Consider the following 24,141-nt stretch of genomic DNA (forward strand, 5'->3'; position numbering starts at 1 on the left):
ATGCAAATTAACCCTCATGTCCTCACAAGATGGCTGCCTATGACCAGGCCGGCAGGGGGGATGACCAAATGACTGAACAGCAGGCTAGGTCGACAGGAGGGGCCGTGTGGGGTGACCAGGCTGGCAGAGGGGGGCAGTTAGGGATGATCAGGCCGGCACGCAGAGGCAGTGAGAGGCGATCAGGCCAGCAGGGGGGCAGTTTGGGGTGACCAGGCAGGCAGGTAGGGGAGCGATTAGGAGCCAGTGGTCCAGGATTGTGAGAGGGATGTCTGACTGCCTGGGATCGGGCCTAAACTGGCAGTCGGACATCCCCCGAGGGGTCCCGGATTGGAGAGGGTACAGGCTGGGCTACGGGGACACCCCTGCCCCATGCACGAATTTCATGCACCGGGCCTCTAGTGTCTCACATAATACATGAGTCTTACACCTCCAAACAGGATCCGATTCCCTCCAGGACATCAACTCTGCCTTATCTCTCTCTGTGCCCTTACTGGTCGGGGCAGAGGTCCCACCGGTACATTTTTCAAAAGTATTTTTTTATTGATTTCAGAGAGGAAGGGAGAAGGAGATAGAAACATCGATGATGACAGAATCATTGATCAGCTGTCTTTTGCAGCCCACAGCCGGGCATGTGCCCTCTCTTTCCCTTCCTCCCTCTCTCCCGCTCTCTTCCTCTCTCTCCCTCGAGCAAACAGAGGCCTGAGAAGGAGGGCACTGCCTACCTCCGCGCTCTTTCTCCCTCGTCCGGCACCCAGTGCCAAACCTTAGAATACATGCCAGGAACTCAGCGGGGAGGGGGGTGCAAACAGGAAAAAGGTGATATTACAAACTCTTGTTTCTGAGCCTCCTCCTGCAGTTTCTGTGTCCTGCTGGCCATGCTTTCCCTTCCCGGTCCGTCCATTGCACGTCTGGACGGGACTCCCAAGGGTGCAGACACCATTGCACGGCTGGACGGGACTCCCAAGGGTGCAGACACCGCCACTTCCTCCTTTCGGGGGAAGAGAAACAGAGGAGAGGGAAGGAGTAGGGAGGGAAACTGAGGCGCGTGGGGGGAGGAGAGGATGAAGGGGTGGGCAGGAGGTCTGTGTCACCGAGGAGCAGAGGGCAACATTAATCTGTCGCCTCGCGCCCGTCGCCAGGAGCACCCGGCACACTCAGTCCCTGGTGGAGACGCCCCGCAGCCTGTGCCTCCATAAGTCCTCGGCCCCTTTGCTTTGCAGCCCCCAGCAGAATCCGTTCTGTGGCCGTGGCTGCGGGCCACAGCAGACACATCTCGGCACTGTCAGCTCTCGGGGTGCCGGGATCCTCGGGCCAGACTCGGCCAAGGAGCTGGGCTGCAGCCGCCTCAGCTACAAATTTCTCAGTGTTCTCCTTTGGTCACATGACTGGGATGAGGAAGGGAACTCCCACCGCATAGCAACATCACCTAAAACTGAAAGGGCTTGAATAAATCACCTTAGACAGTGCCATAAATCCATCCACATACTTTTCATTCTACGGTGTCACTTACACCAGTAAATGCCGGGGGGAGAGGGGGGAGAGCTGTACAAGTTTTTGATAAACTTGCTAGTAAAATTTCAAGAGTCACCTGAGCAAGAATGTGAGAGAGACTAAGAATAGCACCCAGGCAGCTCCCTCTCTGCGCTAAAGCCAAATGGGCGGCAGCTGCTGCCTCTTCTGCCGCCTCTCCTGGCAGCCGCCCCACCACCCACTCCCCCCCACCCCCCACCCCCGGCTCCAGCAGCCCGCTCCCCACCCCAGACACCCGGTGCTCGGTGCCGCTTTGCCAGGTTGCAGACCTGCCTCGCCGCCGATCAGGGCACTGGCTGGAGCCTGCAGTCACCTTCCCAGGCACCTGCCGGCGGTCTCCACCCACCACAGGGGCCCACTGGGGGCGCTCTTGGCTTGAAGCCTGACACTGGGTCAGGGCACCCCAACTCTGAATCTAAGAGGGTGGGGAGGGTGTTTTCATCTTTGCTCTTCGGATGTGGGAGAGTCCCAAGGAGCCCCAGTCCCTCGATGCACACCCTCTGCCACGTGACTCTGTGGCTCCTTTGTCCCCGGAGCCCCGTGTCTTGGCCACGGGGACATCAGCCAAGGTGACAGGTACCTGGCGAAGGAGCGCAGGCCGGCCTGTCAGAGGACGAGGGGTGGCATCGTCCCGCTGTCGGCCACGCCCAGCTGGCCTACCCACCCAGCGGAAAGACACAATAAAACGCCCCTGTCTGGAAAGAAGGGACCTTTGCACTGGAAGTGAATGGCACCGTCCTGGCTTTCACAGACTCCGGGACCTGTGCACACTACTCATGTTGTAGATCCAGGACGTGTGTGCCTTCAAAGGACACCACCTGGACTTACAGCTGCTGAGCCTGGGTTAGGAAACCCCTGTGTTGGGGGATTTGGGGTGGAGTCACATTATCTCTGAGAGTCCAAACTGAGTCAGGGATACCCCACTGCAGTCACCACTCTCAGGGTCCCCAATGGAGCATCACTTGCTGCCTGAAACACCCAAACTCTACCCCGAGCTGTGTAGAAACCACCAGGCCGCCCACAACCGTGCACATGTATGTGCCCGTGTGCACACACACGTATGCACAGGCACACCGGCACGTGCGCATGCAGGCACACATGCACACTCTCGTGGTAGCAGTGCTTTTGGCATGTGCAGCCCCGCTGGTGGGTGACAGGACCACTGGCCACGCACAGGGAGCTGGCTGCTCCTAGCCGGGTTGCCCGGCGGCTGACGGCTGCGTAATTGCTGAGGGAAGAAGTCCACCTCGGCCTGCAGGCCTGGACTCTGCCCAGGAGCCTCATCGCAATAGTGTCTCGTGTGGTGTGGTCAGCAGAGGCCGGCCTCCCCCAGAGGCCAGTCGGGGACATTCCCGCGGGGGCCTGGGCGCGCTCCCACCGCTGCTGGGGGACAGGCGCGGGGCAGGGCCTGGGCAGGCGCACCTGAGGTGCCAAGGGGACGGGAGACCTTACAGAAAGGTAACTGCTGGGATGCAGGAAGGAATGCAGCGTTAAGAGACGCCTGGCGGGGGACCAAAGGTGCCAGGGGACCACTCACAGCGTTACCTTGCTGCACGTAATTGTTTTAAAGTTCCATACACAGTTTCCCCAAATTTTCTTATAAAGTGTTCCCGGGCAAGAGTCGCGTACGTCCTACGGTGCTAAGAACAGTGCGCTGAGCAATGAGAAATACAATTTGACTTGAATCAACATGGAAAGGAGTACATCCCCCAACTATCTGTTCTTTTTAAACGATTACGGATCAGGTCTCCACCGACAACGCGAAGCAAAGAGCAGGGCTTGTCTACATCAACGTGGGTTTTTTAATCCAGATCATTCGGTGGCCCCGTGGAGGGAACACAGGCCTGCGAGCCCGACGGCTCTCTCCGTGCCTCTGTCCCGCCACCGCCCGCCGCGGGGTGCTGCGGGAGGACGGCACTCCCCGGCCGGCGCTGTGTCCGCTCAGCGTGGGCAGCAGGGGCCCTTTAACGGGAGAATCTGCAGATCTGCCCAGCTGGATTCCTTCATGTTTACTGTAACACATAAATACGCACAGTGATAAGAGAAGGTGTAAACCATGTAGGCTTATAGATCTGTAGTATCACCAAAGCACATTTTAAGAACATTTAAAAAATAAATAACAACACTACGCACCAATAGGACTCAATAGGGGAAAACCTAGGATGAGGGAGAGTTTCTGAACGACCCCGCCCCTGCCCCTGCCCCTGCCCTGCCTCGGCCCCTGCCTCGGCCCCTGTTCCTGCCCCTGCCCCTGCCCCTGCCCCTGCTCCTGTCCCGGCCCCTGCCCCTGCCCCTGCCCCGGCCCCTGCTCCTGTCCCGGCCCCTGCCCCTGCTCCTGTCCTGACCCCTGCTCCTGCCCCTGCCCCTGCCCCTGCCCCGGCCCCTGCTCCTGCCCCGGCCCCTGCCCCTGCTCCTGTCCTGGCCCCTGCTCCTGCCCCTGCCCCGGCCCCTGCCCCGGCCCCTGCCCCTGCCCCTGCTCCTGTCCCGGCCCCTGCCCCTGCCCCTGCCCCGGCCCCTGCTCCTGTCCTGCCCCCTGCTCCTGCCCCTGCCCCTGCCCCTGCCCCGGCCCCTGCTCCTGCCCCGGCCCCTGCCCCTGCCCCTGGCCCGGCCCCTGCCCCTGCCCCTGCCCCGGCCCCTGCTCCTGTCCCGGCCCCTGCCCCTGCTCCTGTCCCGGCCCCTGCCCCTGCTCCTGCCCCTGCCCCTGCTCCTGTCCTGGCCCCTGCTCCTGTCCTGGCCCCTGCTCCTGCCCCTGCCCCGGCCCCTGCCCCTGCCGCTGCCCCTGCCCCTGCCCCTGCCCCGGCCCCTGCCCCTGCCCCTGCCCCTGCCCCGGCCCCTGCCCCTGCCCCTGCCCCGGCCCCTGCCCCTGCCCCTGCCCCGGCCCCGCAGTGCGGTGCTGACAGGCAGGCCTGTAGCACGGGGCTTGCTCACACCCAGGGATGCTGCCTGCGGTTCTCAGCCTGCGCAGCCTTCCTTGGTACGAGGAGCCCGAGCCTCGCGGGGCCTCCCGTGGCAGTGGAATTAGTAACATTGGCACCAGGTGGCCACAAGCACACACACAGGGGCAGACGAGTCTCAGTGATGCGTATTAGAAAGCGGCCGTCCACGTAACTCGGAATATGCTTATGCTTTAGATCATCACCGAAATGCAAAGGTTTGATCCTCTAGAGAACTCAGAGGTTTTTCAGAATTGGCCACAACACTTCAGCCGGAGAAACAACGGAATAAAAAACTTCTACCGACCCTGACCGTCCAGTCTATCTAAGCTCATTGAGGCCTCGGGAATACCCGCGGCAGTGCACAGATCTGCCAGCAGGGGGAACTAGAGATCCATCGTGGGAAAGAGGAGGGGCACAGGCTGGCCTCCTTCCGGCGAGCGGAGAGCTGGATGCGCTGGTGCACCTGGCGCCCAGACCGCTGCTATTTCCAAGTCTGTGCCCTTTTTTCTTCCCCTGGAGTCCATGCACTTGGGGGAGATCCCAACCAATGAGTTTTGGAGAGAGACTCTCTGAGAACTGTCAGCTCAACTCAGGTTAGACGCCTACTTAGAATCCCGTGGACAACTTTTGCTTCTCATGTGGCTCTTTCTTGCACATGGTAGGCACTCAACGTTCAATAAACACAAATACAGAAAGAGAAACTAACAAGGAGGGGAGCCCCTCCTATCTCAGCAGAAGAGCGATGCGTAGTGCTTGCACAGCTAGCGCGTGTGGCCGGGTTGGGCCGTTCGGTCTCTAGGACCCGCAGGAAGAGAGCGATGCTGCACCCCTTGGTCACCCTAAGTGTGTTCGTGTGGGCTGCACAGCTGTATGAATGTGTGCCGAACGCCTGCGTGAAGGGCTAGGCTGTGCCACGTCATGACACAGCAGTGGATTTCCTGTCGAAACTCAGGCTCACCACGAGAAAGGAAATGCCCACCCAAACCCAAACATGCTCCCTTCGTGCTGAGAAGGGCCTGGCTTCTCCAATCCAGCCGTCACCCTGCAGCCGGCAGAGGGGCCCGGTGCCCATAGCCCGCAGCCTGCCCTCCGCATGGCGGTCCCACTTGGCCACACCAGCCGGCTGGCAGCAGCAGGGAGGAAGCCAGGCAGCGCAGCGAGGGCGCTGGGACTTCCCTCACCTTCTCCTGTCATTTGAGGAGACTTCCCTCCCCTGCTGCCTATGGGTGCCTTTGAGTCATGGGTTCGACGTCACAGCTTTTGTGAAGGGGAGGGGAGGGGACAGGAGGGCAGGCAGCCTTGGGGATGTAGCCGGCCCTCCCCGCACCATCGGCCAAGGGGGTGGTGCTGGCAGAGACTGGTGTGGCCTCTCGGGGTCCCAGGGCAGCAGGGGAGGGAGGGGTGCAGAGGAGGGGCCTCCCACCACAGCCTCCGGCCATGACGGCTCTGGACATGGTCCATGAAGCGGTCAACAAGTAAGCAGACATACTGGACAGGCCGAAGTGCTCACGTAGGCTGAGCATCTGGGGACCTGGACCTACACCCTCCTTCACCACTGACCTCTCTGTCCCTCCCCTGCCCTGAGCTCAGGCTGCCCCTCTGTGAAGAGAGCCTGAGGATTCCTGCGCCGTCCACAAGGTAGATGAGAATTAAAGCCAAGTGAGCTGATAGGGTGAAAGTGTTTTGAACTCTAAACCTTATTATTAGAAAAAATATTAAAGGACGAATGATAACATCACAGGAAAAAATTGGCAACTGTAACCCCAAAATAAAAATTTGACATTAAAAAAATTAGAGGCCAGACACCCAGTAGAGAGAATAAACAGCGTCTGCCACTTGCTATAAGGCAGTGGTTCTCAACCTTCCTAATGCCGCGACCCTTTAATACAGTTCCTCATGTTGTGGTGACCCCCAATTTCATTGTTACAAATTGAACGTAATTAAAGCACAGTGATTAATCACAAAAACAATATGTAATTATATATGTGTTTTCTGATGGTCTTAGGTGACCCCTGTGAAAGGGTCGTTTGACCCCCAAAGGGGTCGCGACCCACAGGTTGAGAACCGCTGCAAGGTCTCACAAATACTTTTGTTTATTATACCGGTTAGAAAGGAAAAGGAAAGAAAAGGACCCCCGATGTAATTCCAGGGGAGAGTTCAGCGCTTCCTGGAACACTGGCTGAACAGAGCAGGTGCCCAGTGCGTGCTCATTTTTATTCTAAAAGATGTGCTGAGCTCGGTGAGACTGCGAGGATGGGGAGGCTGTGTGGGTGAGCCTGGCCAGGCCACCCTGTAATGGAGGCCTCCCAGGCTCCATTCTTGTCCTCATCACCCCACTTTTGTCTGCTCGAGAGCAGAGCCCCAGATGGAGTCCGCTTCCCTGTGGTTCCACCAGCTGCTGCTTCTCCCCATCAGGCCACCACATTGCCTCAGGCTTCACAGTGGTTATGGGGGAGCAGCCAGTGAAGGACAAGAGACATCCAGATGGCCTCAGCGGAAAGCAGATTAAACAACGCACATACAAGTTCAAGTGCGGTTCAACACGTCTGTGCTTCATTCACTCATTTACTCGTGCGTTTTCCACGTCCAGCTACTGGCTGGGTGTGGAAGTGAGCCTTCATGACAACGGAGGAGACAGACAGACCAGCAGACAATCAGATGAGAAACGGCCAGGCAGGAGGCCATCACACAGAGTCTCGGGCGGTGGGAGCACTGCAGGATTTAAGTCTGGGAGGGGCTTAAGCTTTTAAAAAAATCCCCCAGGTAGTTATGAGAGAGATGGCGGGGGATATGGAATTGGAAGAGTTAAGATCTGAATCAAGAAACCATCAGAAGCTATTTAAGTAATACAGGCAACATTCCCGAGAGCTTGGAGCTTGAGATGAAAAGGAAGGAAGGGGTAAGTGAGAAGTATCTGCGAGACAGAATTTGGACACGTGGAGAAGGCAACGTCCTGCCTCCAGCTCACAGCTCTGCCACTTGGCAGCTGTGTGAGCTGCAGAGGACGGGACAGCACTGAGCCTCAGTTTCCTCATCCGTAAATGGGTCTAGTTATATGAAAATGTTGTGAGGATTACAAAAGAACTAGAGGCCCGTTGCAGGAAGATTCCTGCAAGAATAGGGCTTCCTGAGACCACAGCGAAGCAGAGAAAGGAGCAAAGCCCACCGAGGCCGGTTCGCTCCCTTCTCCACTGCCTCGCTCCCTCCCCTCGCTGTTTAGCCCTCGGCTCCCTCCCTTCTGTGCCACCTGGGCTCTCGCCCTTCTCTGCCACTTTGCTCCCTCGCCAGGTCACGGATCCAAGACCTGGATCCCCCGGGCAGCATTGCGCGCTGCCGGTCCCACCTCGCCGGGTCAGGGGTCCGGGTCCCAGGTCAGGCGGGCAGCATCGTGCGCTGCCGGCCCCGCCTTCAGTATGCAAATTAGCTGCCATCTTTGTTGGCGGTTAATTTGCATATCATGCTGATTAGCCAATGGGAGGCATAGCGAGGTACGGTCAATTACCATGTTTTTCTATTATTAGATAGGATGGGAGTAGCGAGATTAATCTGGCACATGGCAGGCATTCAATAAAGGTTAGCTCCCTCAAAGGACATGATAATTCATGCTATAGGTTAGAGTCAAGCCTGAAAATAAATAGTAAGAAAAAGGGAATGAGCAAAGATGAGTTGCTGTGCAACCCTAGTGGTGGGCAACAAGGCCGCACATAGACCTCAGGAGAAACCACATTAAAATATGACTGCAGAGCCTGGCCGGTTGCTCAGTGGTTAGCATCGGCCTATGAACCAGAGGGTCATGGTTCAATTCCAGATCAGGGCACATGCCCAGGTTGCAGGCTCAATCCCCAATAGGAGGCAGCCGATCAATGATTCTCATCATTGATGTTTCTCTCTCTCTCTCCCTCTCCCTTCCTCTCTGAAATCAAATATACATACAAACAAGCAAGACGTGACTACAGAGACAGACGTGTGCCCATGGCCTCACTCAGAGTGCCTGCAAATGCGGGCAACCCCAGTTGTGTGGAGTCTCTAGAGGACCCACCCCCATGCTGCCTCCAACCCCAACCCCTAGGGAAGGTGGGCTTTATGCTCAGGCTTCTTACTGCTGAAATCAATTTGACAGCACTGCTCCCCTTTCACAAGGTCACCAGTCATTCAGAGAACCCCCAGATTCTTCGTCGCCCTCCATTCCTTTGTGCCAAACCCACAGACACAGGAGAGGAGTTCAGGTTGAGGAAGAGCCTGGAGCAATGTGCCCTGCTCCCGTGAGCCGCACATCGGGCATGGAGCATGTTGACTCCACCTCCATGGGGCACCCAGCGGCCTTCCCTTCCCTCTCAGGCATGCTCCCCGAGCTTGTTCAGGCCACACACTGACCCTGAAGATACTCGATCATTTCACATGTTGGGTTCTGGGGAGCAGACTGGGTGTCACTAGAGCGAGGCCAGCCAGCACTTTCACTATGAGAAGCCACATCCAGCCCCCAGGGCTGGAAATTCAGCACCACGTGGAAAGGCAAAGGGGCAATTATTTCCGTTCACCAGGTACTTGCTACATCACTTGTTTCCTATTTCAGTGCGTTTCAAAAATTTCCCCCCGGGTGAGAGCGCTGAGGAGGCTTTGTTGTGAAATATGGTTAACACGGGTTGCTTTCTGTTTCCTGACCTCACTCAGATTCGTCTCTGGGTGTGGAACTAAAGCCCAGGGCGGGGGTGGGGGTGCTCTTCTGGGACCTCAAAGAGATGCAAAAAAAGGGGAGGGGGCAACTAGGGGGAGGACAGCAGTGAAAAGAGAAGCGAAGGGGGGGAAAGTGTCTAGACCAAGATTAAAATGTGGAAAGCCACTTGGCAGAGCAGAGTTGTGAAGAAACTACTTCCTTTTACTGGTCATGGATTATCTGTGTCCATGGTTTTAAAAGCTCACATGAATAATTTAGACTATAAAATAGATTTAGATCTGTTATTCTCAGTATGGTTTATAAATATCATATTAAATACACTCAAACATTTTGCCCCAATCACCAGAGGCTCTGTAGCATCTGAATGCTTTCACGTGCTCTAAATCTGCACATGACGCGATGAAGAAGGCCAGAGGTCAGAGCGTTTCTCCCCGCTGTGTTGAAATAAATGCTTAGAAGTAGTTAGCATTTAATAGAATTTTGATTTAGTGACTTTTGAAATAATTGGCAGTAACACTGAGTGCAAATTCTTATGTGGTGCCAGTGAGCTGCCCCTTTGGACACAGCATGGCTTCTGCCGTTTCCACAATCCCCACTCACTTCACTTCACCCATTCACCTTTCCTGCCTGGCCCCCCAGGTATTTGAGGGTGCAAACTCTGGGTTAGGCAGTGTCTGATGGGTATAGACAGACAGACAAAGTTGTACTCCAGTAGTCAATAATAACTGTAATAATTACAATAATTGTAATAACTATGCACCAGGCCAGGTGGGTACTGGAAATATCTTGGGGGGTGGGGGGGACACTTTGTAAAGTATATGATTACCTAACCACTAGGCTGTACACCTGAAACTAATACAAAATAATGTAAACTGTGATTGAAAAAAAATATTTAAAAAAAGAATAGCAAAGTTGAACTCCATACTAGTGCGTTATAATCCTTCACGTATATGGATAGCATCTGGCATTTTCCCAAATAAAGAGAAAACCCAAAGGCATTTACAAACAGCAGGGAGTTCTAGCCCCAACCCCTGCGTCCTGTTCCTCTCCCTAATTCATTAGCCACCAGAGGGCGTTGCAAACAGCTCACTTCTGAACCCCGCTTTCCTGGGGGCGCAGCACATGAGGACACCTCCTTCTTGTGCAAGAACTAGACTAGGGCAGTGGGAGGTGTGTGGTGGGCGGAAAGGTCAGAGCCGAGCGGCGCTGGAGCGGGAACTTCTCATCAGGAGCTCAGCCAGGGCCTCGCACCACACCACTCATTTCTGGAGAAGACTGGGTGTCAGAAATGGTCATGTTTGCTTTTCATAACAAAACCGTGTCCTTAAGCCCAACACAGCTTTGGTTGAAGACCACATTCGAATTAAGCAGAAGGTTCCCTAAGAGAGCTGCTGCCCGGAGTTAGTGTTGCTGTCTTGACAAGGAAAAGAGGTGCACGTGAGCAGAAGTCTTAACAGCCAGCAGGTGGCCATCTTTACGGCCTAATTCCAGAGCGCGAGAAAGGTCTCTATCCGGCCCTCCTTTTGCGCATGCGCACGCACACCAGCATACGCACGCACAGCACGCACGCCCGTGCCGCTGCCTGCTCACGTCCTCAGTGTGTGCCAGAGACGGGGTGAGTGACCCGGAAGTGAACAAGCTGTGAGGCAGCGGCAGGAAGAAGCCGTTCTGGGGTTGCAGGAGTCCTTAGGGGACGATTGGGAGTCCAGCCGGGAATTCCGACCGCTGGAGCGGGAGCTCCCGGGTGCGGTGAGCGCTGCACTCCTGCTAAAGGACGGTGGGGACGAAGACCACTGATCTAGTCGTTCGTTTAGATTCCCAGCAGGCCGACCTCGGCCTCTGCAACTTCAGGGAAACGTCCCTAAGTACGTGAATAAGTCAGCGCTTCCCACCCACATGAGGCCCCAGGTGAGTGGCCGCCATGCCCGCCACGCTGCGCAGGCCCCAGGGGTGGCTGCACGCGGCCCGGGTGGGCCAGTGGGCCTTCCCTGCCTGTGCCCCGCGGGGCGGGTGCAAACATCGTCATGCCGTGAATAGTGTGTGCTACGAAGTGACAGTTTGGGAAGCACTGCCTTGGGTTAAAGTTCTCAGGAACCCTGCATATGCAATAGCAAGCGTTATTAGCGCTCACTGAGGCAGGACCCCCGCCCCCACCCCACCCCCCAGTCTGCTCTTCATTGTGAATCCGTTGTTTAAAGCTCGGGTTTGAGGAAAACAACCTGCGATTAGCCTCTTGGGTGTTTTCTCTGCTAACTTCCACCCCAGTTAAGTCAGCCCCTGGCAGCTTGCCGTTTGGGGGCCTCGCTCCTCACCCGCTATCCGCCCTCCGTCACATTGCACACATCAGCTTGCTCAGTCCTCACGCCGTTTCACAGATGGGGCGGGTGAAGCGCAGAGAGGCCGAGTGCTGGCCCCCAGTCCCACCAAGAGGAAGCAGGCCGTGAGCCTGCACCCTGTTTCTCCAGGTGCAGCACTGTCCCCCGAGGCACAGCCCCCCCTGATCCTGGGGGACCCGACTTGAGCCAGGCTCCCCAGGGGCACACACACATCAGACAGGATCGCCCCTGTTTCTCCGAGAGACGTGGACAGGTGGAGGGAATGAGTGTGCGGCGGCCTTCTGGGAATTTCACGCTGGCAGGACGGGCAGGGGGATAGATACAGGCGTTGGGCTGTGCGGTTCATCAGGGAAATAGAGGGGCTCCCCGAGGGGCAGCTCTGATGTCCCCCCATCAGCAGCAGGGACTTCATGCAAAGCGTGGCCCAGAGCTGCGGGAAGGAGGCACGGACTCGGTGTGCGTGGACGATGACGGCGTGGAGGGGCTGTACGTTGTGCTTCTGTTTTGTAGGAAGAGGCATCTACAGATTTTCTACACTTGAATTTCTCTTGAAAAGTTCTATTTTGAGCTTTAGGGGGAAGTGTGCCACGTTTTAACGAACTTCTCACACCTACCCCCCAGGATGATGTTTTTTAGAGGCTTAGAGATTTCAAAGAATTAAAACGCATCTGGCATCCTCCCCCGAGATCCCGCCTGGCCAGGGATGTGTTGTTTTCAGAGCCCTGAGAAATCCCCGGAGACACAAACAGGCGCAGGGGAAATCCTGCCCAGCACATCCCGAGAGCTGAGCCGGCCCCTTCCTGCCTGGTCTGCCCAGAGCGCGTGCTGAACCGCAGCTCGGTTTCGTCCCAGCGACACCCTGGATCCCTCCTCACAATAGGCTGTACTCACCGCAGTGAGGGGTGCCAGGGGAGGACACGCAAGGGGTGCTAGGCCCGCTCAGCTCCAAGAGCCCGGCATCTGTTGAGGACCCCACCCCCTCAATCCCCTCAGAGGCGCTGTGGGCTGGCTGGAGGCACCAGGTGACTTCAGCTCAAGACCTCACCAGACCTGGCCACCTGGCTGCAAGGCCCGTAGCAAAGCCAGCACCCCAGGCCCTGGACTGAGCGTTCAGCCCCCTGCTTCCAAAGGATAACACAGGGATCCTTCTTTTCTGCTTCTGCAAAGGAAAACTAGGGCGCTAGCACTTTCTAGGCGTATTAGATGTCCACACACTCCAAGGCCCAGCCCTATGCCGCATCTTCATCCCCTCTAAAAGCCCAGCTCCTTCTTGCCTCTGCACCTCTGTTCCTGCTGCTCCAGCCACCAGGGAGGCGCATTCTCTCACTGTGGCCAGCTCTAACCCATTCTCGGTGCACAATCAAAGCACACACCCTGGAACTACACTGCTCAGAGCGAGTCCCTGCTCTGCCATTCACTAACTGCCTCAATTTCCTCATCTGTAAAATGGGATGAAAATACTGTTTACCTCACAGGGTGGATTGCAACGAGGAAGAAAAGTGTTGAAGTAAGAAACGTCCAAACCCGTAGGGAACTTTTATCAGAGTTTATGTGAGCCAAACTGATGACATATGATGGGGAACAAGATCTCAAACAATAGTTTTGCAGCTTCTTTTACTTAATGGAAATTAAGGAGGGAAGGTACATGGATGTGGGAGAAAGCATGGCAGGGATTGGAGTACAGGATAGTTGACAAGATTACGTGCCCTTTTGAGGGTTAATATCCCCTTCAGGTATTTCAAAGATGCGTTGACCTCAATGCACAAAAACAATGGAAGGGCTGGGGCATGGCTACCCACCACACCCGCCCAGTTAGGAATTCATGATCAGGTCACCCTGTGAGGTGACTTTCCATAGAACCTCCACAAAGGAAAGACTACAGGTACAAAGCGTAGAAGTGGCCTGGCGCATGGAAGTGTTTACTGTGAAAAGGAGTCACTTTCTTTAGTGCTTTCCAGGAAGGGTTCTGGGGCCACACCCTTGGCCCAAAATGAGAAGAGAAGGTTACACCCTGGTATGTAAGACAGAAGGTTTAGGCTCCCCAGCAGTTTATACTGTAGTAGGAAAGTTTAACATCCACCAGCCTTGATGGACCAAGCAAAGGAATGATGACTAACTCATTAGTTCATGTGTTTCTTTAACTCAAAGAGTGAAACTCCTGTTTAATTTAGAGTAGAATCTTCTATATATTTTCAAGATGTACTTGATACCCTATTAAAATCTATACTAATAAAAGGGTAATGTGCTAATAAGACTGGACATATTCTGGATGTCCTCCCGGACAAAGCCATGGTGGTGGGGGCCAAAGCAGAGGCAGTTAGGGGCGATCAGGCCGGCAGGGGAGGGCAGTTAGGGGTGATCAGGCCAGCATGGGGAAGCAGTTAGGAGTGATCAGGCCAGCAGGGCATAGCAGTTAGGGGTCAATCAGGCTGGCAGGGGAGCAGTTAGGGGGCGATCAGGCAGGCAGGCAAGCAAACCATTAGGAACCAGTGGTCCCGGATTGTGAGAAGGATGTCTGATTGCTGGTTTAGGCTCGATCCAGCAGTCGGACATCCCCCTAGGGGTCCTGGATTGGAGAGGGTGCAGGCCGGGCTAAAGGCCTCCCTCCCGGCCTCCCCTCCCCCCCACCCACCGCACGAATTTCCTGCACTGGGCCTCTAATATTATAATAAGAAACTATTTTAAAGATGTTTTAGTATATTTTTACAGGATTCTATGTCTGATTTTTATAGCACTGTAGAACTCTGAGCCAGAGAGTTATTTTCAGGCCTGTGTGATTAGCATTCGTGATGAAAATCAATGATAGCCTCTATTGACAAGAACACACACACCCTTTGCCTCCACAGCCAAAGGCAAATGCTTTCGGTTGCATTTTACTATAAATAGTATGAAACACAAAAAATGTGTATTTCACAACACACCCAGATGGTTTTGAAATGTCCTTTTACCCCAAGGCGGTAGCAGTTCACAATAGATAACTACCCTGGGCTGGCTACATAATTCGCAGAGTTGAGGGCAAAATGAAAATAGGAGGTGCTTTGTTCAAAGAGCAGAACATGAAACCAAGCACAGGCACTTTGTAGGCCTGGGGACCTGTGTGCCTGTAAGGTCACATGTCCATGAGGTTGGCCCTGGCTGCCCCTTATGGATTTGATGTATTTTAACATCGTCATTCACGTAAGAAACTTCCAAGCTTAGGGCCTTTACTTGACATATTTACTAACATTTATCAATATATCACATTTACTTCACTCTGCAAGAGGTCATTTCTTTTCCAAAAATCACATTTTAGAATAAAATAAATACAGCATCAACATTATTTTTAAAATAAAAGTTATGTAAGTACATATCTCATGTTTTCTGTGAATTTAAATGAATGGTTTTCATTGTTTTAGTCTGAAAATGTGAGTTCAGTGTAGATGTCACTATGTGCTCTCATTCACTGTTGTCATAGCCCATCCCAGCACTCCTACAAGCTACGCTATCGAACAGCAGGGTTTAGAGCGGGGTGGGCAAACTTTTTGACTCGAGGGCCACAGTGGGTTCTTAAACTGGACCGGAGGGCCGGAACAAAAGCATGGATGGAGTGTTTGTGTGAACTAATATAAATTCAAAGTAAACATCATTACAAAAAAGGGTACGGTCTTTTTTTTCAATAGTTTTATTCATTTCAAACGGGCAGGATCCGGCCCGCGGGCCGTAGTTTGCCCACAGCTGGTTTAGAGGAAGTTAGGTTACCTGTTTCTGTTGACTAAATAACAGACACCTGTTTATTCCCACACCTTGGGAAATCTTCGTCATCAAGGCAGCCCATTTAAAAAGAGAAATTTTCGGGGCTGGCCCAACGAGCGAACCTGCTGACTCTTGCAAACGTAGCAATATGTGCTCACTTTGTGCCAAGCACTGGTCTAAGCCTTTCCTGTAGTAATTCATTTAGTTCTAGAAAAAATTCCCATCGAGTTGGAAATGACATCCCATCACTTGTGCCATAGTCTGTTTTTAGAAGCAAGTTAACAAGTCCAGCCCACACTCAAAGAAAAAGAAAGGTCAGCTTCACCTTTGGGGGAAAGATATACCAAAGGGTTCATGAACAGATTTTTTTAAGCCGTCGTATTAATATATTATATTTAAAGGCATGAGACCAGATAAAATCACCAAAAAAGTGAATGTGAAAAGAGAAGAGACCAAGGACTCGACCCTTGGATGCTTCAACGCTGAAAAGCTATTCTGTTTTATAGGTACGCATGGAAGTTATGCAGTTTCCCAAGGTCACTGAGCTGGCGGTGATAGAGCTGGACCCAGGACCCAGGCAGGTAGGTTTTAGAGCTTGCATTCTTTGTTACTCTGCTGCTCAGAAGGAACTGCAAAGGCCCAAGTTCAGCAAATCAGCAAACTAATGGAGGTGTATAAATTGATATTTGTCATTTGATCTGGTGTGTAAGATCCATGGTCAGTATTGTTTCTTCTTAGGTTCTTGGCCTTGATGTTTCTGCCACCAGGCGATAGTGCTGGTTACGTAACTGTTCATTCAGTGAACATTTTGAGCATCTCTGTATGGCAGGCACTATTCTAGGCACTTGGGATAAAATAGACAATGACTTCTGCTCTTACAGAGATTTTGTTCTAGCAAGGGGAGATAGAAAATACTCAAGAAACATGTAAGTGATCCAGTATTTTGGAAAATGGTATGTGCTTATGGGGGGAAAAGTAGAATTGGGTAAAAGGAACTGTCAGTTCATAGCGAAGTAGGTTTATAGTGAGCACGTGAAACAGTTTATTCTTATATTATTATTTATTACTTTTTCTATTATTTTCTATATGAACAACTTTAAACCTATTTTTGCCTCGCCCCTCTCCCCCTTTCCCCAGCGAACTGAAATTTGGGAAGTGTTTTAGGTGATGGGAGGTCATTGGTAACCAGAGGAAAACATCTAATTAGTGATTTAAAATTATCTAATTGGAGTTTACTGTGAGGCATAAGTCAGCACCCTTCTCATTCAAAATATATTTATAATGAAAATTATTGAGAGATAATTAAAATATTAACTAGTATTAACATATTAAATAACATACCAAATTGAAGTCAGATTTTAAAAACCTCAGAAACAATTAGTTCACTAAGTTTTAGCTCTTGTCAGTCTCTGTTTGAGGTAATCACAAGTTGTACTAGAATTTGAGTGCACAGCTTTAATCCAGACTCACTTTATGAATTAGGGATCTTGAAGAAAAAAATGGCCATTATAATGCTACAGGATCAATAGCTCTTCTTGTTGAAACAAAATAATGTGACAAACTGGCCAAAAGAACGTCTTCAATGTGATTCAAGTAGATAAAATAGAAACAGACATACCAGGATATTTATTCATAATTATTCATGAAATGCGTTTCGTTTGATAAATATAAAATCTCCCATGGCTGCCCCGCTCTCACCTTCTCTGCTGGCCACTGAGGAAGGAGTGACCCACTGCCCCGTCTCCACTTAGCTTATGCAGGTTTACAGAACACCTGTTACTGACCTGGCCCTCGCCGGCCCGATGCCCTGCTCATCACTTTGCACGTCGTCCCCATTGAGGTGCCCCAGCAGCTCTGCAGTGCACGGTCCCTGCGTCGCACCTGCATACCTGCTCTGGTCACAAAGCCACAGTCCTGCCTCCCGCACGTGGCCATTTGTCAAGTGACAGTTACTCAGGTGAATCATTAAAACCAAACGCTAGCTCCTTTGGGCACTACTAAGAAATGGGAAGCTGACATTAAGTTTCATTCTACTTGCGTTAAATATTCTTTTCTTGGGTCATTGGCTTCATTGAAAAAGTAATCTCCATGCACAGGAATAGGGGATGATCTGAACTACTCCGGTGAGCACTGGTGAGGAAAAAGGCAGTAGAAATAAAAATTATTTCTAAATTCTTTATAAGAGTCTCTGAAGTGCGTAGTGTTCTCATTTTTGCTAGCAGAAACTATGAAGTGGTTGTATGATAGAGGGTCCTACTTATAGGTATCAGCCCTCTGACTGTGGGGCTCTCTCTGAGGAATCATCCTGGGGACATGACCACTGTAGGGACATCTGGGTGCCTTTCACAAGAGAGTCACACACTGGAAAATCACACACTGGGAGGAGGCAGTTAGGAAGCCAGGGCATGACAGAAGATTGGGAAAGACCAAAACCTAATTCTCACTGAGCGGTTACCGTGTGATGAACACGATGCCCTTTACATACTGTTAACCAATTTTATCTTTACAATCATCTTATGTATCAGGTACTGTATTAGTCAGCTAAGGTCACAAAAATGACACAGAATAGATCTCTCAAAAATACAGTAGCTTAATGAAAACAAGCATTTACTTCTTGCTCATGCACCTGCAGGTCATCTCGTTTCTGGTTGGTCTAACTGGGCTGAGCTGAGCATGGGCATCCACCACACAGGTCAGGTTCATGCATTTCCCAGTGTGAAGTATTCTTCTGGGACCTTAAAGGTTTATGCTTCTAAGGATGATGGCAGAAGTGTGGGAGGGCACACCCAACCTCACAAGTTTGCTTCAAGCCTTTGCTTGCTTCACATACACTAACATTCTATTGTCTAAACAAGTCCAAAGGCCAAGCCCAAAGTCAAGGGTCAGGGATGTGCACTCTGCCCACCAGGCGGCCACATCAGGAGTATGGATGTCTAATACCACTGCAGTGGAGTGAAGATGAGGCCAAAAACTGAATCCCGCACAGGTGCTGTTATTATACTCACCTTAAAGATGAGGACACCAGCAGAGGCTCGGAGACGTGCCAGCGTTCCACTAATGTGAAGTGGAGAGGTGACATTTAAACCCAAGCAGACTGGCCCCAGAAGCCAAGCTCTTAGGCAGGGCAGCTTAGTGAGGAACAGGAAAAAACTCATGTGGGCTGGGAAGACACAGGAAAGGTCTGACAGAGTGGAGAAAGGCCAGGGAAGGGGAATCTAGAGATCGTGGCTCTAGAGATCACTTACCTGCAGGCTTGTTCAGGGCACCTACTCCAGGCCAGGGGTGGAATCATCACTTGTCAAGCTTATACCCCCAAATAGAGGTTACTCCCAAAATCTTTATAAAATTCCACTACTTACCCAAAACTTTATTCTCTTTATATGTTTCTATAGTTTCAAATTGTCTGCAATGAGGAAAAAATGCAACTTCATAATTATAATTTATAATTAATAATTTTTAAATATAACTAGAATTTTCCCACTGTTTGAAAATTGATTCATGGGAAGTTTTTCTGTTTTACTTTGACTATGTTTAAATATAGTTTGAAATATATATATTTTTAATTCGTGGAATTCCAAAGATTTTACAGGTATTGAGTTTAATTTTTGAGAATTTTTATCAGAACCTACAAATCTACTCCATTTGCATGTATAAGGAATAAATTTCTAAAACTGTTTTCTACATTTTGTAACCAATTTTGTAGGCAATGGATAAAAAAGTAATGATATCAGAAAAATGAAAAATTTAAACTTATGTTTTTAAATTTTTAATAGCTGTACATTAAGTGCTTACAACAAAAATAAGATGAGTATAATTAAAATTGATGAGAAAAGGGTTTTTTTTTGTCCTTAAGTAACTTTTTTTCAATTATAGTTGACATTCAGTATTATATTAGTTTTAGGTATACAGCATAGTGGTTAGACATTTATATCACTTATGCAGTGATTCCCCCTGATAAGTCTAATACCCACCTATGGGCACCGTACAGTTACTACTATACTAGAGGCCCAGTGCACGAAATTCATGCATGGGTAGGGTCCCTAGGCTTGGCTGGCGATCAGGACTGATCAGAGCTTTCTGGCTGCTGGCCAGGGCCTTCCTTCATTCAGTGCCACCCCCTGTTGGTCAGCACACATCATAGCGGGCGGTCGAACTCCTCCCGGTCTGTCAAACTCCCAAGGGGACAATTTGCATATTAGCCTTTTATTATATAGGATTACTGACTATATTCCCTATGCTCTACTTTACATCCCAGTGACTACCAATTTATCCCTTTAACTTTTCCCAGACCCCAAACCCCATCTCCTCTAGCAACCATCAATTTGTTCTCTGTAACTATGAGTCTGTTTGTATTTTGTTTGTTCATTTATTTTGTTTTTTATATTTTATTTATAAGTGAAATCATATAGTATTTGTCTTTCTCTGTCTGACTTATTTCACTTAGCATATTACCGTCTAAGTCCATTCATGTTGTTTCAAGTGGTAAGATTTCATTCTTTTTTATGGATGAGTCATATTTCATTATTTATATGTGCCACATCTTCTTTATCCAATCATATGTTAAGATTCTTAAATTGCTTTCATATTTTGACTATTATAAATAATGCTACAATGAATATATATCTTTTTTAACCAGTATTTTGGATTTATTTAGGTAAATACCCAGACGTGGAATTATTGGGTATTTATAAGGCAGATCCATTTTTAATTTTCTGAAGGAACTCCATACTGTTTTCCCCTATTTGCAATCCCACCAAGAGTGCACAAGGGTTCCCTTTTTCCCGTAACTTCACCAAAGCTTATTGTTTGTGGATTTATTGATGATAGCCATTCTGACAGGTATGAGGTGATATCTCATTGTTTTAATTTACATTGATGAGAAGGATTTTTTTACATTTAAAATTTTTGACATTTTGATTTTCTGTAAGCAAAATGATTCAAATTTGGGAAATCTTAAAATTTTAGGGAAATATAGTCATTTGTATTCTATCAATGGGTTTCTTATTCCTGACCAGATCAAATCATAATAGGCTAAAGGGTTATGAAACATAATTCAAAGAAAACGCCATTAAAGGAGAAATGACAATCTTTTTTTTTTTTTTTTTTTTTTAAATATATTTTATTGATTTTTTACAGAGAGAAAGGGAGAGAGATAGAGAGTTAGAAACATCGATGAGAGAGGAACATCGATCAGCTGCCTCCTGCACATCTCCTACTGGGGATGTGCCCGCAACCCAGGTACATGCCCTTGACCGGAATCGAACCCGGGACTTTTCAGTCCGCAGGCCGACGCTCTATCCACTGAGCCAAACCGGTTTCGGCGAGAAATGACAATCTTGTATTAACCTCAAAATAGATGAAGTTGTAATTACTTCATATGCAGGTGATGCAACCTTAGTACTTTCATAGACACAAAAGTATTCTTATGACATGGCATTGCACAATTGAGATACACACCCTATATCTCACTTATGAAACTTCTACCTTAATTTCTATTCAGCTGCAGATAATTGCATGTATAAAGTGTATCTTTGTTTTCAAAAAACTTTAAATATAACTGTGGTAAAAGTTCCAACCATATTATTAAAAATAAATTTACTATTTAAAAATGGGATCTTTTGTTTTGCTGTTAGATATAAAATTTTAAAACTAGCCCATGTTAGATAATATTTTATTTTAAAATGCAATTGTTAAAATATAAAAGAGAGTGATAATACATGAATCAACCATTTAACTAAAAAATGTAGAGAATCAAAATTAAAATACATCAAGGTGAGTAGAAAAAGAAAAGTTGTAAATAACAGTTTTTAAATGTAAAAGTAAAAATAAGGAAAAATATCTAGTTTGCAGTAGCAAACAAAATCATTAAAAATATAAGAATAAATCTTTTTAAATGTTCGGACTTTATAGAGAAAGCTTTAATTAAATATGAAATAAAAGAAGACTTGGATAATGGAGCACCGTATTCATGAATGGGAAGACTCAATTGTGAAGTTATTATTTCTCCTCCAAATTACTGTATAATTGTGCCAGTCAGTATCCCCAGGGGATATTTAAAGTACAGCTGATTCTTAAATTCTTAATGTGCAAAAACAGTCAAGACAAGCTTTTGAAGACTATTTCTTCCCTTTGTGGAATATTATTAGACTAGCTCAGAGGAAAGAAGGGTCTTTTCCTTTCTCAAAAGCTAGTGTGTGCACCCACAGCCCTTTCTATGAGGGGAACCCCGTGATCAGTCCCTGGCCAGCCCACTGTCCCACTACCGGATGTGGGCAGTTAAGTGGCCCAGTGTCAACAAAGGAACTACTGTACCTCCAGCCATGCACAGATGGGACAGGCCTAGAGTTTAGAGGGGGAGGGGACAGGGGAAGCCCAGGGTTATTTTAGATGGGCCCCCTGCCTCTGGTGAGGCACTAATGTGCTGTTACAGCACGACCTGAAACGCACCTGCATGTGTCCAGCTCTATGCTGCATGCACCTTGGCCCAGTCTGTTTCCTGACCACAAGGAACTGTGGCTGCCCACCTCCCTCCAGAGAGAATCTAAGCGTGGCAGCTCTGCTGGGCCACGAGCCCTTTGTGAGCCTACCAGGGCACCCGAATGCCAGTGCCCATGAGCTTGGTTAGTATGGGTTGAATTTACTCCATGTTGGTTATATGCCAGGCTCTGGGCTAACATTTTTATATTTATGTAATTCGATCCACACAACAAACCATCATTGGTATTTTTATTCTCAGTTTGAAGATGGGGAAGCCGATGCTTGGGTGGCTTCCCTGCCTAAAACCGCAGCACGAGTAGGCAGTGAAGTAGGATTTGAACCCAGTTTGCCCAACCCCCGAGCCTATGCGTTCCTGCTGCATGGGGCCTCCTAGGACTGTGCCCGGATGTGACCTAGGCTTTCTTGGTAGAGCTAGTGGAAAGACTGCAGAACAAAACTGAAGGAAAAATTATAAAATAAACTATTGGTCCCAGGAGGCTGTAGCCCAGTTTTACCTAGGGTCTTTAAAGAGGCCTCTGAAATTTGCCTTCCCCTCCTCCCCATCTTACAGTACATACACATGTTCTCTGACAGCAGCATTTTTAATTCTTGGTGATTCAGATGTCCTGGAAGAGAGATTATCCTTGAATTGTCCCAGGCTAATGTTTCCTCGTTGCATGTCTCTCACATCTATTTCTACTAAGTGCCAGATGTTTTGATTTTCTGCCAAACCCTGAGCCCTGAATGCTAACCTCCATAACCCAGCGGAGCTCCCACAGCGGTGAGTAGGTGAAAGGTGAAAGGCAGAAAGGGAGGTGAAGCCATCGCTGCCAGTTGAATCCCACTGTCTCTCTAGCGACTTCCGACCAGGAAACTGCCCCGTGCCCTGCGCCTCACTCCAGGCCCTCTTCCCCCCTCCTCTGGGATTGCCCTGGCCTCGCTGCCTGCCAGCCCCATCTCATCTGCAGCTCATCGCTCTATGACTCCGATCCCATCGAGCCTCCCACCTCACCTCCCTCCCATCACTTCCAGTCCTCAATGTCAAACATCAGCTCAGTGAAACTGCCAATCACATCACACGCCTTCTGCTCGAAGCCCAACAGCTTTGGCCTGGAGGTCACTTTTCTCTCCGGTGTCCCGCCCTCCCCACCCCGCTGCGCACAGGGATACTTACAGCTCCCAAAACACCCAGGGACCCTGTTTCTGGGTCGTCACCTCGCTGTCCCCCCTGCGGGAATGCCTTGTCTCCTGTGATCACACTAGATCCCAGGCACCTTCTGGACACAGTGAGGTCAGGTGGGCTCTCAAAGCAGGAGCGACAGGTCTTCCCCGGGTAGGTGGGGCATGCTGGCCGGTAGGAGCGGAGCCCATGAGCTGGCTGTTTCAGCCTGAAAATGTCAGGGCCATGCAAGGCGGCACCCTGTGAGGAGCAGAAGGATTCAGCCCCATCTCGGCAGGGGGCTGCCATTTCCTCCCATGCAGACAGAAGTAGTAACAGGACCGGCAAGTGGCCGTGGAGAGAAAATGATGGAAAATGTTGACCCTAGTGCCAGGCCATGGAAGGACCCATTAAATGCCACCTTAAGAAAAAGCTCTGGACCCATGAAGCTCTAATTTTATTATTTATTTTTCCTTAATTGCTTACAAATCAAAATCTGACTTGAGAAGTGCTTTCCCTTTTCAGTGAGAAGGGGGCCTAGTGCCCGCCTCCTCAGTGAGAAGGGGGCCAAGTGCCCGCCTCCTCAGTGACACGGGCAGCCGGAGAGGCGTTGGGCGGGAGGCCACCGTGGGGTGGGCTGGAACTGAAGGTCTGGAAAGCCCATGGTTTACCACGGAAACCGTGACAGGGCCTTCACGTTCACACCCGCCTCCCGGCCTCCCCCACCTCCGGAGCCCCCTCAAGTGAAAGGACAGTGGCCACTGCGCCAGCAGCCCAGAAGCCCACTCCGTGGTTTGACTTTTCCTGTCCTCCCACTCGCTGCAGGGCCGCTGTGCTGCTCGCTCAGGGCCGCCCCCTTGGAGCCCAGGGCAGCGGAAATCACAGGCCGAGGTCTGGGCAGGAGCTGGAGGCCACCACGCTGCTCCCTTCTCTTCTGAACACTGGGTCCTCTCTCTCCTACAGTGGCTTTCCCTGTGGCAACACTGTTTCCCCTTCACCCCATCTTTTTAAAAATATAATTTTATTGATTTCAGAGAGGAAGGGAGAGGGAGAGAGAGATAGAAACATCTATGATGAGAGAGAAGCATGGGTTGGGTGCCTCCCGCACCCTCTCCCCCCCCCCCCCAAACATTGCGGATTGAGCTCACAACCCCGGGCATGTGCCCTGACTGGGAATCAAACCATGACCTCCTGGTTCATAGGTCGATGCTCAACCACTGAGCCACACCGGCTGGGCTACCCCATCTTTTAAGAAGCTATTGTCATCCCATTTGAAGAGCTTCAGAAAGTGTTCTA

The sequence above is a fragment of the Myotis myotis genome, unplaced genomic scaffold (assembly GCF_014108235.1).
Source record: "Myotis myotis isolate mMyoMyo1 unplaced genomic scaffold, mMyoMyo1.p scaffold_m19_p_7, whole genome shotgun sequence".
In the NCBI taxonomy this organism is placed as follows: domain Eukaryota; kingdom Metazoa; phylum Chordata; class Mammalia; order Chiroptera; family Vespertilionidae; genus Myotis; species Myotis myotis.